Raw genomic sequence first — 14,706 nt, 5'->3', positions numbered from 1 at the left:
TTTCATCCTATCCAAGCAAAATAACCCCCAAAGCAATCCTAAGTGTGTGTTCCAAAACCTTTTTGTTCACTTCACCTCACAGAAAAGACACTGGAGTATTGATATCCATGAATGTGCTCACAAGGGTGAGGAACCACAACTTAGATTAAGATTAAACCAGCTGCCTTTAGGAGCTCTGCTAGAGCTGTGGCCCAGCAGAACCATGCAATTATCAGCAGTTCATGTCTTTTTCCAGCCAAGTATTATTCAGGGACCGTTTTTAAATTGAACTAAGGAAAAAGTGTGGACACTATCTTGATCCAGTCTTACCACTGTCACAGGCCTTTCTCTGACAGTCTATCCTTCTCTTTCTCAGTGGGAAAATAAGCACTGCTGTTCATTTCTGTAACCCAGCTTTGAGATTTATCGTGTTATGATTCAGAGTGGGTGGCAATTCTCTCCTGACTTCATCATAAGAAAGAAAAAGGAATCAGAATTGGAGATAAATCTCCAGCCTGGGGTCCAAGAGTAGAACCGAAGGATGAGCTGTGTATTTACATATCTTTTCTGCACTGCGTTCAGTAGAGAGATATTGGCACTCACACTAACAGAGTCAGAGACAGGCTGGAAGCAATCTAGCTGTCCTAAACCCTCATCTGTTCTCTTCAGTGGATGCTGCCCATTCTGACACCCAAGTAGAAGTTTTTAGGCATACTCATATTCATTCCCATCTTCATATATGGTTGTCAGATTCAGCACCTGAATTCCACTCATAGTTGGACTTTCAAGACCTTTTGGTCCTAAAGTTAGCAGTTAAAAGCAAATTTAAAAGGAAAGGCTTTACAGGAATAAGTAGAACTCTAGCCATCCCCTTGTACCAATGCTAATGGTAGAGGGGTGAATAACACGGGAAAGTATTAGAAGCAGGTGCAAATTACTCTCCACCCACATATTTGGTACAATTGCCTTTACATTGTTCTGTGTATAGACAGGGACAGGAACAAAGTCAGGCCCTACAGTAAGTGTTTTGTGTAGTGCACTCTAGGCACAGATATCTAGCTGGGAGACACCTGATTAATAAATGCTAACTTTTAATGTGGTTCTGGAAAAGACCGCAACTAAATTTCTGCTTCTGCAGGTTCCTGAGTTCAGTACTGACCTTGTCAATGCCAGAGTAGACCAGGAATTGTCTCAGTGAAATCAATAGGGTCAACACATGTGGGAGTGAGGACTCCGAACATACTCGTGTTTCTCTCTAAGAGAACTAGAGCAGCCCTGGCTATCTGAAATCTCCCTGTTTGCCTGTAATCACAACGCTAAAATCTGCTCAGGGACTTGAATGCACACCTCAGAATGCTAAACAGAGTACAGTTTCAATCAGAGTCTTTTAGGAGAAGATTTTTATTTGATCTTAGAAGAAACTCGAATCTGTTGACCTTAAGGCCATTATGAGGGAATCACTATGTTATTATTTTAACCTCTCTCTGGGATGGTGGGTTAGCATGTGGAAAAAAGGGTGGGGCCAAATCCTGAGTTTTATTCAAAATGGACTATTTTTCTTTGGCAGTTTTAAATTAAATTAGACTAAAGACATGGACAGGCATATTACTGTGTTATTAAATTAAAACTTGAGATATGATTATGTATATTAAGATAAATAGTAAGGCAGATATGTAGAAAGACTGAAGTCTTTCTTTTAGGGAAGCAGAAACAAAGGCAAGAAAAGGCACAGGAATGGTTGCAGTTCCATTTTCCGTCTCTTAGCATTGCTCTAATAGACCTTAAGAAAGTATAAAGAAGACAACAGAAGCAAGACCTGCTGGACAAGAGCTCATATTCAGGAGAGCATTAAAACGTGCATACATGTTTTATTGATGTATTTGAAGCATCCAGTATCAATTGGAGTTCATTTTCTTTGGTGCTGTGCAAACACAATTTATTTTTTGTCTCAGCAAGGACCTAGATTCATAATGTCTTTTTTTTGGTTTTGAGTTCTATACTGTTCTGTGTTGTTCTCTGTTATTATCTTTTCCAATTGACTTCATTTGTACTGGGTTTGAGTTAATAGTTAAACAATTTCTGCAAAATTTTTCAAACGAAAGAGTACACACTGAAATGTCTGAGGGGAATCTTCGAGACACAGTCTTATCTAGATGCCTTAATCCTTTATTAAGATAAAATCCTTTTGCTCATTCTCCTAGAGTTCAATGACATTTCAAATTAGCTATGAAAGAGTTCATATAATTTGCCATTAAGAGTAGATGCACTCTTTACCCTGTCTTTTTCTGAGTGAGCAGTTTCCTCAGATATTTGTCAGGATGTGGGAAACCAGGATAATTTCCTTCATCTTCTCAGAGAAATCTCCACTCCCATTTCCGAGATTTCATGACTAATAGTCTTAGCTGCCGTGAAACTTAGCTAAAGGAAGGGACACCCCATTTTTCTCTTGGACAGTATCCTGTTTTGCCGAAATAATGTAGTAATGGACACCAATGGTGACAGAGTTGGCCCAAGTAGCAGCCCTGGGCTCTAGCTGCCCCCGCACCCACACCTTAATCACATGTTGCTGAAGTTGGGCATCCATCTAGAACCTTTGCAAGCTAGACAGGTAGAAACAGATCTACAATGTTTAATAAATAAAATAAAGTGTTTGTCATCCTTGCTTTACATTGGCTGACATTTTTAGCTTACTCAGAGCAAAATCTCTGGGACTTCTATGGCTGTCCACCTGTAAAGAAAAAATCTGTTCTTTTGTAAATTCCCTAAGAAATGTCTTCAGCTAGAAGGTATCATCTCAGTGGATAAGATATTCGACTTCATTTCTACAGGCTGCAGAGTTCATCCGTGTAGGCTCGTGTCCGTGGCTGATCACAAGGCAGACAATTAAAGACTCAGATTGACTGAGGGAGAATGTATAAGTCTACTGGTACATCATTTTGAAAAAAGAACCAAAACATCAAATATCAGCCTTAAGAAGATTATAAAATATGATTGCTGCTTTAAACTCACTTTTTCCTGTAAGGACTGATTCCATGAAAATGAACATATTGTAAATGTTAAATGTCTGATCTTCAGATCCCTTCTCACAAGTAATCCTTGTTGTTGGATTTATTCACGCTAGTGTCAGGTAGAAAAACATGAGTGAGACTATATTCTTACCTAGATCAACAAAGCACTTTAAAAATTATCTTTATTATTAAATATATTCTGACTGCCATCGAGACACTCAAGGGTGGTTTTGAACTGAGATTTTATGTATTTTGCATGGAATAATTAACAAATGGTTAAACATGTAGTCACCATGGTAGGATGGAAAAAATTGTAAATGTCTTGCATGGATTCTGCTATCGTAAGTGTGCATCTAACCCCAAATGCTTGGCTGGATTAGTTCAATGGCACCACCAGCTCCTTAAGGCACTTGTAACTCAGACTGGAAAAGTTTCATTCTTCTTCAAAAAGTTTTGTTGCAATCAATTTTGTCCAGACTGGGCAAAGCACTCTATCCAGGAAAAAGGCAAGGTCAAAGACAAAAACCTGCGGCATAAGATGGCTGTAATGATCTCTATTATCTTTGCTATTACTACAACAACAGCAAAAATGTTTATTTCCTGTCCCGATAATGCTTATTTAAGTGAGTTAGCAAGTGATTTTTCGCTCATATCTTACTGAATTTTTAATTAAATTTTAACTCGCTTCAAAACAGATTTTTAACCTTCTTTTGCTTGGAAGTTGGAGAGATCTTCAAGGATTCATAGGACTTTCACATACATAAATTAAACCAAGATTTAATAAGAGGCACTATTCTAAAATGCATAAGGTTCTACTTCAGGAAGAATAGCTATGGAATGGTTCAAAACTCTCTGGAATTTGGTATATAATCCATTAATCTCTGCAAGAGGTCTCCATAACTGTGCAGCTACATATTGATTGACTACATTATTTTATACAATATGTATTAATATCATCTGTTATATGAATCTTTGCTCCTTACTTTTGATTATGTTATACAATTTTTTTTTTTTTTTTTAATTCAGGGAGGTTCTTAATGGCTCAGTTAGGAACAGATGAATATCCCTGTGGACTTTGTGTTGATATGTGAAACCTACTTTGATGTTTTAATCTCCAGCTACCAACTCCTATACACATGTTCCCATAATTAATATTGTATGTCCTCCATCTGTTACTCCTTTTATCAGAGGGGGAATTTAGACAAGACCATTTCAAATGGGTATTCTGAAAATGTATTATTTGCTTATTTTAGATAATATTGTTACTAGAATTAGGACTAACAAAAAGCCAAAATAAGCACGCTAGAAGCATACATCTTTGTACACCTATGCAACATTGACTCCGAGAGGATTTAAATCAAAGCACTTGCCAGGTTTCACTGCTTAATTATGAAAAATATTTCATTAATGTGGCTGACTGGCAAGACTGGAGTTATGTTGAGCGGCAAAAAAATAAATGTTGTTGTAAGTTCCTTCCAAAATAAAAGGAGAAATATGCTAATGACCTCTCCTATAAAACTCTTGTCCCTTCCACACATAAAGCTGCCATTTATAGTGTATTTGGATCTTGAAGTGACCTCCTCTTATTTAGTCTAAATAAGCATGTCTCCTTAGCAACAAATGTCACCTAATTAAAGTATGTCACTCAACTTAGCATCTCAATGAAAGATGGGAGTAGAAAGGGCACTACGAAGCAGCTGAAAGCAAAAGGGATAAAAATGCAAGGAATGCCAAGGACCCTTCAGGAATATCAGATAAGAAAAGTCACTGAAAAATGAGCTCATTAAAGGAATAAAAATATATTGAAGTGGCACTTGTTTAGAATTGCTTGTAAACCTGATTTTTATTCTTTGCGAGTTTTTCAGATTATCATTAGGTACAATCTTTGGGGTCTTTTTATTATTTTTTTTTTTCTTGGAGAGAAAAGTAATTTCCTTTAGGTAACTAGATTAAAAAATTAAAAGTTTGAGGTAAGAAACTCTCTCAATATTGTTCACCATTGACAAAACATTGTGGGAAAGATTAAGAAAGAAAAATACCTTATCCCAACAACACAAAAGTTGGATTGAAGAAGGACCTTTGGAAATGGCCTGCATTTTCTTGAACACTGCTGACATATCTTTGAATAGAAGTAGGTCTAGGGGAGTGCTGAAGGCTTCTTGTGAATCCCATTTTCCTTAGGCCTTTCTATAGCATTTAAATTGATGACTAAACCTCGGAACAACTAAAATCCCACTGGGAGACGAATTATGCAGTCCAAATAACTTCTGAGGCTTTGAAAGGGCCCCTGTGACTGTACTGGAATTGTGTGTCACTTCCAGATTGTGCCAGGGCAAGTCTGTGGGACAATTAAACTTTCCTACCTGAGATGGTCTGAGCCTGTCTGTGTAAAGCCCGCAGAGTGGATGCTTGACCACAAACTATTCTCATGGCAAGGGGCTATCAGAAGAAGGAACACAACAGGAGAGCCACCCTGAGTGGTCACGTGAGATGGATGATCTCAAATACCTGGCTGAAGGTCATTTGTTTAGAGTCATGTCAGTGGACATAAATGTCAGGGATTTCAGTCACTTGTGACTCCTCTACAGATGAAATGAGTGCTTAGCCTCTTCAGTCCTTAATCATGGCTGAAACTCCAGAGAAGCTAAAGCCTTTGCAGTCTGAAATTGGCCTAAAGCTGGTTTCACTTTGTCCTGGTTTGGGACAAATTTGGGAGAAAACTCCTGTATAGGATCTCTCTAAGGAAGCAAGCCCACGTGGCCCCTCCCTCTAACTGGTCTGGAAAAAAACAAAACCTTCTTTGGAGAAAAGTGGAAAAAACTATTTTACTAAACAAATGAAGTGCATACAAGTATAAAGAATGAATAGTATGAAACAATAAAACTTCTCCTTCTGAAGTGAGATGGCAAACTGAGAAAGTCCTTGCCGTGGGTGGAGCTCAGCTCTCTTTCTTAGCGTCTCCTCAGTCCCAGTCCCTCTGGCGCTGCTGGAAAATGCCGAGCTCCAGGCCCCGGTGGGCCGCAGGTGCAGCCCCCAGTGCTCCCCTGGGTTTTCAGTCTAGAGCAGGTTTAAACAGTTCCAAGGAAAAGGAAAAAAAAAACAGTCCAGGGAAATTCTCTGCCCTAGCTAGCTGAAACTAACTAAAAGCAAAGGAAAAAAATCTCTGTCCTGCAGTCTCTCCAAGCCTCCGCCGAACACCCCGTCCGCAGAAGAATGTGGAGGAGTCAGGCAGTTTTCTCAAAACAAACTCCGCGCTTCTCCTTGCTCTTAGAACCAGTCTTAAAGGCACAGGACTCAATATACAGCACAAACAGAACAGACGATTGGGGATACAGGCATCATAAAGTTACCCTAGGACATTCTACTCCTTGTATCCCTATATCGTTAATTTATTAAAACTAATATATATTCCAGCTTTACACACACATACATCTATATAAAAACAATATGCAATATACAGCTACATACAGTGGCAGTACTATTTAGCACACAACGATAATTACACACAGTTCTCACTTAACAATCAAATTTCCTTGGGGTATACATTGTGTGGTTCCATCTTTTTGCATTACTCACTATGTGCAGCTTGGTCCCTGAGCAAAGACAATCCCACGGATGGGATCTTTTGTACTTGAAGCAGAATTGATCTAAACTGTCTTTTTTAACAAACTTCTTACATGTACTACTGGGACTTTCTCTTTATCTACTGTATGTAGGGACTCAGACTGGGCAGGGCCTGCTCTGTTGGTGGAACTTCGGGTGTTAACTAACTAGGTGGCTTTTGCTAGATGCTGCTCTCAGTTTTTGAATGATCTTTCACTCAGTGCTTTCAGGGTGGTTTTTAGCAGTCTATTATATCTTTCTATTTTCCCTGAAGCTGGTGCATGATAGGGGATATGGTACACTTACTCAATGCCATGTTCTTTAGCTCAGTTGTTGATGAGGCTGTTTTTGAAATGAGTTTTATTGTCTGACTCAATTCTCTCAGGGGTACTATGCTTCTAAAGAACTTGTTTTTTAAGGCTTAGAATGGTGTTACGGGCCGTAGCGTGAGGCACAGGGTAGGTCTCTAGCCATCCTGTGGTGGCTTCTACTATTGTGAGCACGTAGCGCTTGCCTTGGCGGGTTTGGGGAAGGGTGATGTAGTTAACTTGCCAGGCTTCCCTGTACTTATACTTGGACTATCGCTCGCTATACTATAGGGGCTTTACCCGCTTGGCCTGCTTGATGGCAGCACATGTCTTACAGTCGTGGATAACTTGAGAAATACTGTCTATGGTTAGATCTACTCCTCGGTCTCGGGCTTACTTATAGGTGGCATCTCTGCCCTGATGGCCTGAGGCATCATGGGCCTATCGAGCTAGAAACAACTCTCCCTTGTGTTGCTAATCTAAGTTTATCTTTGACACTTCTATCTTAGCAGCCTGATTTACCTGCTTGTTGTTTCGGTGCTTTTTATTAGCCTGACTCTTGGGGACATGGGCATCTACATGACGGACTTTGACAGGTAGCTTCTCTACTCGAGTGGCAATGTCTTTCTACTTATCTGCAGCTTAGATTGGTTTTCTCTTACGCTGCCAGTTGGCTTTTTTTTACTTCTCCAGCCATCCCCACAGAGCATTGGCTACTATCCACGAATCAGTGTAGAGGTAGAGCTTTGGCTATTTCTCTTTTTCAGCAATGTCTAGAGCTAGTTGAACAGCTTTGAGCTCAGCGAGTTGGCTTGACTCACTTTCTCTTTCAGTGGCTTGTGCAACTTGTTTTGTGGGGCTTTATACAGCTGCTTTCTACTTTCGTTTTATCCTAATGATGCGGCAGGAACCGTCAGTGAAAAGAGCATAGCGTGTTTCTTTTGCTGGCAGTTGGTTGTATGGTGGAGCTTTTTTAGCACGTGTCACTTGTTCTTGCTCCTCTTCATCTATGAGACTAAAGTTTTCACTTTCTGGCTAGTTTGTAATTATCTCTAAAATCTTAGGGCGATTTGGGTTTTTAATGCGGGCGCGCTGAGTGATGAGGGCAATCCATTTGCTCTATGTGGCATTGGTGGCATGGTGGGTAGAGGGAACTTCTGCTTTGAACATCTATCCCAGCACTGGTAGTTGAGGTGCCAGCAGGAGTTGTGTTTCAGTCTCTACTACTTCTGAGGCAGCTTGAACTCCTTCATAGGCAGCTAAGATTTTTTTCTCTGTTGGAGTGTAGTTGGCTTCGGACTTTCTGTAGCTTCGGCTCCAGAATTCCAGTGGTCGGCCTTGAGTCTCTTTAGGCACTTTCTGCCAAAGGCTCCAGGACAGGCTATTGTTCCTGGCTGCTGAGTAGAGCACGTTCTTCATATCTGGTCCTGTCTTGACTGGGCCAAGAGCCACTGCATGAGCGATCTCTTGCTTGATCTGGGCAAAGGCTTGTTGCTGTTCAGGGCTCTAGTAGAAATCATTCTTCTTGCGGGTGACTAGGTAGAGAGGGCTCACAATCTGGCTGTACTCAGGAATGTGCATTCTCTAGAAACTTATGGCGCTTAGGAAAGCTTGTGTTTCCTTTTTGTTAGTTGGTGGGCACATTGCTGTGATCTTGTTGATGACTTCAGTGGGAATTTGACGCTTTCCATCGTGCCACTTTACTCTCAGAAACTGGATTTCTCGAGCAGGTCTCTTAACTTTGCTCTTCTTGATAGCAAAGCTAGCCTTCAGGAGAATCTGGATGATCTTCTCTCTTTTCTCAAACACTTCCATTGCTGTGTTTTTTTACACAATGATATCATTGATGTACTGTAGATGTTCTGGAGCCTCACCTTTTTCCAGTGCAGCCTGGATCAGTCCATGGCAGATGGTGGGGCTGTGTTTCTACCCCTGGGGCAGTCGGTTCCAGGTGTACTGCACGCCCCTCCAGGTGAAAGCAAACTGAGGCTTACATTTTGCAGCTAGAGGAATGGAGAAAAAGGCATTAGCAATGTCAATTGTGGCGTACTATTTTGCTGCTTTGGACTCCAGCTCGTACTGGAGTTCCAGCATGTCTGGCACAGCAGCGCTCAATGGTGGAGTCACTTCGTTTAAGGCACGGTAGTCTACAGTTAATCTCTATTCTCTGTTAGACTTGCGCACAGGCCAGATGGGGCTGTTGAAGGGTGAGTGGGTTTTGCTGACCACCCCTTGTGTCTCTAGCTCACGGATCATCTTGTGGATGGGGATCACAGCATCTCGAGTTGTTCTGTACTGTTGGCGATGCACTATTGAAGTGGCAATTGGCACTTGTTGCTCTTCTACTCTCAGAAGACTTACAGCAGATGGGTTCTCTGATAGTCTAGGCAAGGTATTCAACTGCTTAACACTCTCTGTCTTTACAGCTGCTATCTCGAATGCCTACCTAAATCCCTTTGGGTCTTTGAAATACTCATTTCGGAGGAAGTCTATGCCCAAAATGCATGGAGCTTCTGGGCTAGTCACAATAGGGTGTTTTTTCCACTCATTTCTAGTCAGGCTCACATCAGCTTCTACTAAAGTAAAATCTTGTGAACCCCCTGTCACCTTAGCAATGGAAACAGATTCTTCCCCCACATGTCTTGATGGAAGTAATGTGCACTGTGCACCAGTGTCAACTAAGGCTTCGTATTTTTGTGGTTCTGATGTGCCAGGCCAACGAATCTACACAGTCTAAAAAACACGGTTTTCCCTAGCCTCTACCTGGCTAGAGGCAGGGCTCCTCTAAGCCTGATTATCTTTATTTCTCTGGGTAACTGGAGCTGCTTCCTTCTTGCTGGAACTTCCTCTTATAGTCTTGCTATCTAACAATTCATGCAGCTGTTGTGTTATAGCATCAGTAGATTTTCTATCCCATTTTTTCATGTTTTCTCTACATTTACGCAGGAGGACCTACAGCTTAGCTCGTGGGATGCTTTTTCTCTCTCTATCTAGGGAACGTTTGCGTGTGGTGCTAGAGCCCCTAACTTGTACTGCAGAGATCTGGAGAATGTCCTGCTTGAGTTCTTTGTGATTCTCCTCCATCTTGTTTGCTAATTCCTGCACTTGTGTTTTCAGAGCTGCAATTCTTGCATGTGTTGGACTATGCACAGCATTTGCATATGTTCGGAGCTTCTTCGCCATATTAAGCACGGTCTTCTCTGTCTCATCCCGCTTCATTATTGCTAAAGCAGAGGAGTATTCTTGTGGCCCAAGTCGTACAAGTTTTTGCTACATCACAGGTGTACATGGTACTAAGTCGGGGTTCCTAGTGTTTATGTCATCTGAGAAGACAATCTCCGCCACTGCTATTTTTTTCAAGCGCTGGATTCCTTGTTTAATGGTTTTTCACTGGGTTTGCTGCATATAGAGATCGTCGGCACAGAGATATCTTTGTGCCACATTTCCCAGGACCCGTTCCCAGAGACTGCAAGGACTAGCCTCTTTCATTATTTTTTGGTCAATAACTGGATCATGTGACAGGGATCCCAGATGTCTTGCTTCAGTGCTATCTAGTATTGTAGCCTTGCTTGCAGCATCTTAAAGACGGACTAACTAACTAATTATAGATTCATCAGGTCGTCGAGTATAATCTTTTCTTAGGCCACGAAGGTCCTTCAGGGAAAAGGACTTAATAGTATTTCCTGCTCTTGCAGCAGTTGGTCGGGCTCCTGCTCTTGCAGCAGTTGGTTGGGTTCTTGATGTTGTAGCAGCTGGTTGGGCTCTTGATCGTGTGCTAGTTGGTTGGACTCTCGATCTTGTGCCAGTTGATTTGGCTTCTGATTTTGTATCAGTTGGTTCGGCTTCTGACTGTGTATCATCAGTTGCTTCAGCTTCTGATTGTGTGTCAGGTGGTTTGACTCCTGACTGGGTGTCAGGAGGCATTGAGGATCTTTCACTTGAATCATCGTCTACTGGTTGATCGGTTTTGTTTGTGTGCTTCTTTCCCTTCTTTACTGCAGCAACTGCTGGTGTCTTAGCCTCACTGTTTGGTTTAGCTGCAGCCTGAATAGCTGTGGGGTTGGCTGCAGCCTGAGTGACGGATTTATCTCCTTGCTCCCTTGCCTCTATCTGCTGCCCTACAGTGTTTAGCAGTGTGTGACTCATTCTAGAAAAGCTATAAACTATATAGAGGAAAGTCACCAGGTGAAATACCAGGGAGGTGGGGTCTTTAACATTCAGGAGACGCTGAACTTTCTCTAAAAGTGATGTAACTGACTCAAAAGAGAAGAAGGAAAGAAGAGGCTGAAGAGCCTCATCTTTTACTCTTCCTCTAACAAACTGGGTGCAATTGTTGATAAATCCTTAAAACATGCTGCTGGAACTAGGACGCAGGGTAGGACGAAAAAACTATAAACTGAACATACTCAGAACAAACTCCAGTATCTTTACAAGCTTCTTGTAAACTATAATCACTGAACTCAGCAAAATAACTATTTTAATTTGTGCATCCTTAGTGTAAAAGCTGTATGTTAGGGACAATATTGGAGCTATTTCTGGGTAAGAAAACAAACTTAGGGACTAGAAAGGTATTAAAACTTCAAAAAAGCCTAGGGAACAGAAATGCAGAAAAGACTCCATTCTAAGAGACATTAGGAATTTAAGAAGCAACATGGCTACTGACTGTTTAATCCCTACTTAAGGGACAACTAAAAAATGCAGTTAATAATAATCAATACAAGTTTTTTCCACTCTCTCGAGCCCCACGTTGGGCACCAGTTAGAAATATGTCCTGGTTTGGGACAAATTTGGGAGAAAACCCCTGTATAGGATCCCTCTAAGGAAGCAAGCCCACGTGGCCCCTCCCTCCAACCGGTCCGGAAAAAAACAAAACCCTCTTTGGAGAAAAGTGGAAAAAACTATTTTACTAAACAAATGAAGTGCATACAAGTATAAAGAATGAATAGTATGAAACAATAAAACCTCTCCTTCTGAAGTGAGATGGCAAACTGAGAAAGTCCTTGCCGTGGGTGGAGCTCAGCTCTCTCTCTCAGCGTCTCCTCAGTCCCAGTCCCTCTGGCGCTGCTGGAAAATGCCGAGGTCCAGGCCCCGGTGGGCCGCAGGTGCAGCCCCCAGTGCTCCCCTGGGTTTTCAGTCCAGAGCAGGTTTAAACAGTTCCAAGGAAAAGGAAAAAAAAAACAGTCCAGGGAAATTCTCTGCCCTAGCTAGCTGAAACTAATTAAAAGCAAAGGAAAAAAATCTCTGTCCTGCAGTCTCTCCAAGCCTCCGCCGAACACCCCGTCCGCAGAAGAATGTGGAGGAGTCAGGCAGTTTTCTCAAAACAAACTCCGCGCTTCTCCTTGCTCTTAGAACCAGTCTTAAAGGCACAAGACTCAATATACAGCACAAACAGAACAGACGATTGGGGATACAAGCATCATAAAGTTACCCTAGGACACACTTTGAGCCTTTCCCTCTGAACTTCTCTTTGCTCACAGGTTTCCTCTTTTGGGTTATTTTCCCAGCCTACAACTTCAGCTATTCTCCCCTTGGTACAAACTCCTCCATGATCAGTTTCAGCTGCAGGCAGCCTCAGAGCCAGCAAAGAGCCTCTTCTTCAGCTTAGAAGCAGCTCAAAGCCTCTCATCTCTGCCTAGCTTCACTCTTAATGCCAGCTTGCTTGGTTTCATGGGAACCTGTGCATTAGGATCAATACTGACCCTGTTTAAAGGGCCAGGCTATGTAAAGTTGTTGTTGGACCCTCTGAGGTTTGTAAATTAAGGTAGTACCCTGCAACAGTGATGATTTCATTCTGACATTCTGCAATTTCCTCTATGAATTCTAAGGCTGGGTGACTCAATTCAGGCTTTACTTCAAGAGGACAGAGGCAGACAAACAGGAAAACACCTAAGAAGAATGCAATGTTTCTCTTGGACCTCCAGAAAAGTTTGAATTGAGTTCAGGTGTTGACCAAAGATCTTTGGGGAAGGATTTCTCTACCTGAAGGTGGTATTTATTTTGTAGCACCAGCATGTTGTCTGGATTGGATAATAATATGCCCACTGAGCTTACTTTCGTCACAGCTTTTCCTCTGACCTCATTCTGCTTCCTGCTCACAGATGTTTTCATAGACAATACCTTTTAAAGAAATTTTTTAAAGAATTTGGGAGGTCTCTGTGTACAGTCAATGAAGAGGTTTGTGTATTAAAGAGGACCACTCTTGACAATTGTTCTGCAGTTCCATATACCACAATGGTTATTTGTGAGTTTGGTCATTTTCAAAACCATGTGGGCAAACTTGCTGAACCAGGTCTTTTTACGCAATATTAATGAAAGAGGAAGCCTTCAAAATAAAAGCCTTTTACCAATCCTCTAGCACCATAAAATAGGTAACTAATTGCGACTGAAGTTCAGTAACAGAATATAATGTATTTTGATCACAGGCTTACTAGCTGGTAAGAGAGGTGAAAAAGGAAAAACCCACTGTGGTAAGAAGGATTTCATATTCAAAGACAACTTTGCCTCACTGTAGTAATGGTAAAATTCCTATTCCTTTTTTGTGGATCCCAGAGAAAATTTACATCTCTGTGGAATTACACAATTTTCCATGGAGTATTAAAGCATTTAAGACTATTTCCCTTACCAACCATGTATAACATCAATGAATAAGGTGAGATCTTCAGAGCAAATCTTTGAGTATCTGTCTAGGTAATGAAACTACACTGGATTTGCCTCTTAACTTTCCAGTAATGACTACTCTGCATTCCTGCCTGCCCTAGGATTTCAAGTTTGGGATTACCACCTCATGCCCGGACTATTCTAAAAAAGTTGTTGTTCACCTGCAGGAGGACGGCATGGAGCTCACATCACCAAAACCTGGTAAGACAACACATGCAGTATGTTTTCCAGCACATTTAGACAGCAGAGAACACAGTGTACTTCTTACTAGATGGTTTTAAAACCATTACAGCTCAGCCAGCAAAATGTGGATACTGTGTAAATAACTTGGTCTACAGTTCCCTTCGGGTCACCTGGCTCTGGATTTGAATGCTAGACAATCCTGCTACATGAAATAGAAGAGGATGTCTGCAGACACACATACACACATGACCAAACTCTGAAGGCCAGATATACTGTCTGAGCCTCACTGGCATTGCTCAAGGTTCAAAGGTTTGCAGCAATAGTTTTAGATTTACTGCTTGAATGAAATCATTACTTGCTCTTTCCATTTCTGAATGATAACTGGAGGCATGACTAATCTGACATATGAAGATCCCTGGGGTTTTGGTAACCTTGTAGTTTGGATGTTAGAATCTAACCTAAACACAAATGATTACTGACTTCATGCTTACTGGATTAGGGTGTTCTGGGGGAACTCGTTCCTCTTTCCCAGTTCTTTGTAGGAAGCAACTAATTCCTGAAAGTGGGAAATGACATTATGACCATGTACCTGACAGATACCTCTCACTATTAATGTTATAATAATATATGGACTTAGCTGGTAAAAATTCAAGTGTTTGTAAATAATGAATTTCTGGTGTGATATCTGGCCCAACACAACAAATCAGGTTAGTGTTACATCCCGTGTGGGGGAGCACACTGATGGTGGGTCTAGCAACAAATCCTCCACTTTTATCTTCCTATTCTCCTCAAGGGACTCACATGAAGGAAAGTCTCCTGAAAGTCTCATGGGATACATGCTTCATCTCTGCATGCTATTCATGCTTTTCTCTTGAGAAGTAAGATGGTAGTAAACCCTGCTGGCAAATGGAGATTTCTTATTTCTGTGTAGCTGTAACTAAAATTTACACCTATGCACGTTAACAACT

This window comes from Hirundo rustica, chromosome 3, assembly GCF_015227805.2.
Source record: "Hirundo rustica isolate bHirRus1 chromosome 3, bHirRus1.pri.v3, whole genome shotgun sequence".
Classification (NCBI taxonomy): Eukaryota; Metazoa; Chordata; class Aves; order Passeriformes; family Hirundinidae; genus Hirundo; species Hirundo rustica.
The sequence above is the reverse complement of the archived record's forward strand: the minus strand, read 5'-3'. Positions refer to the sequence as shown.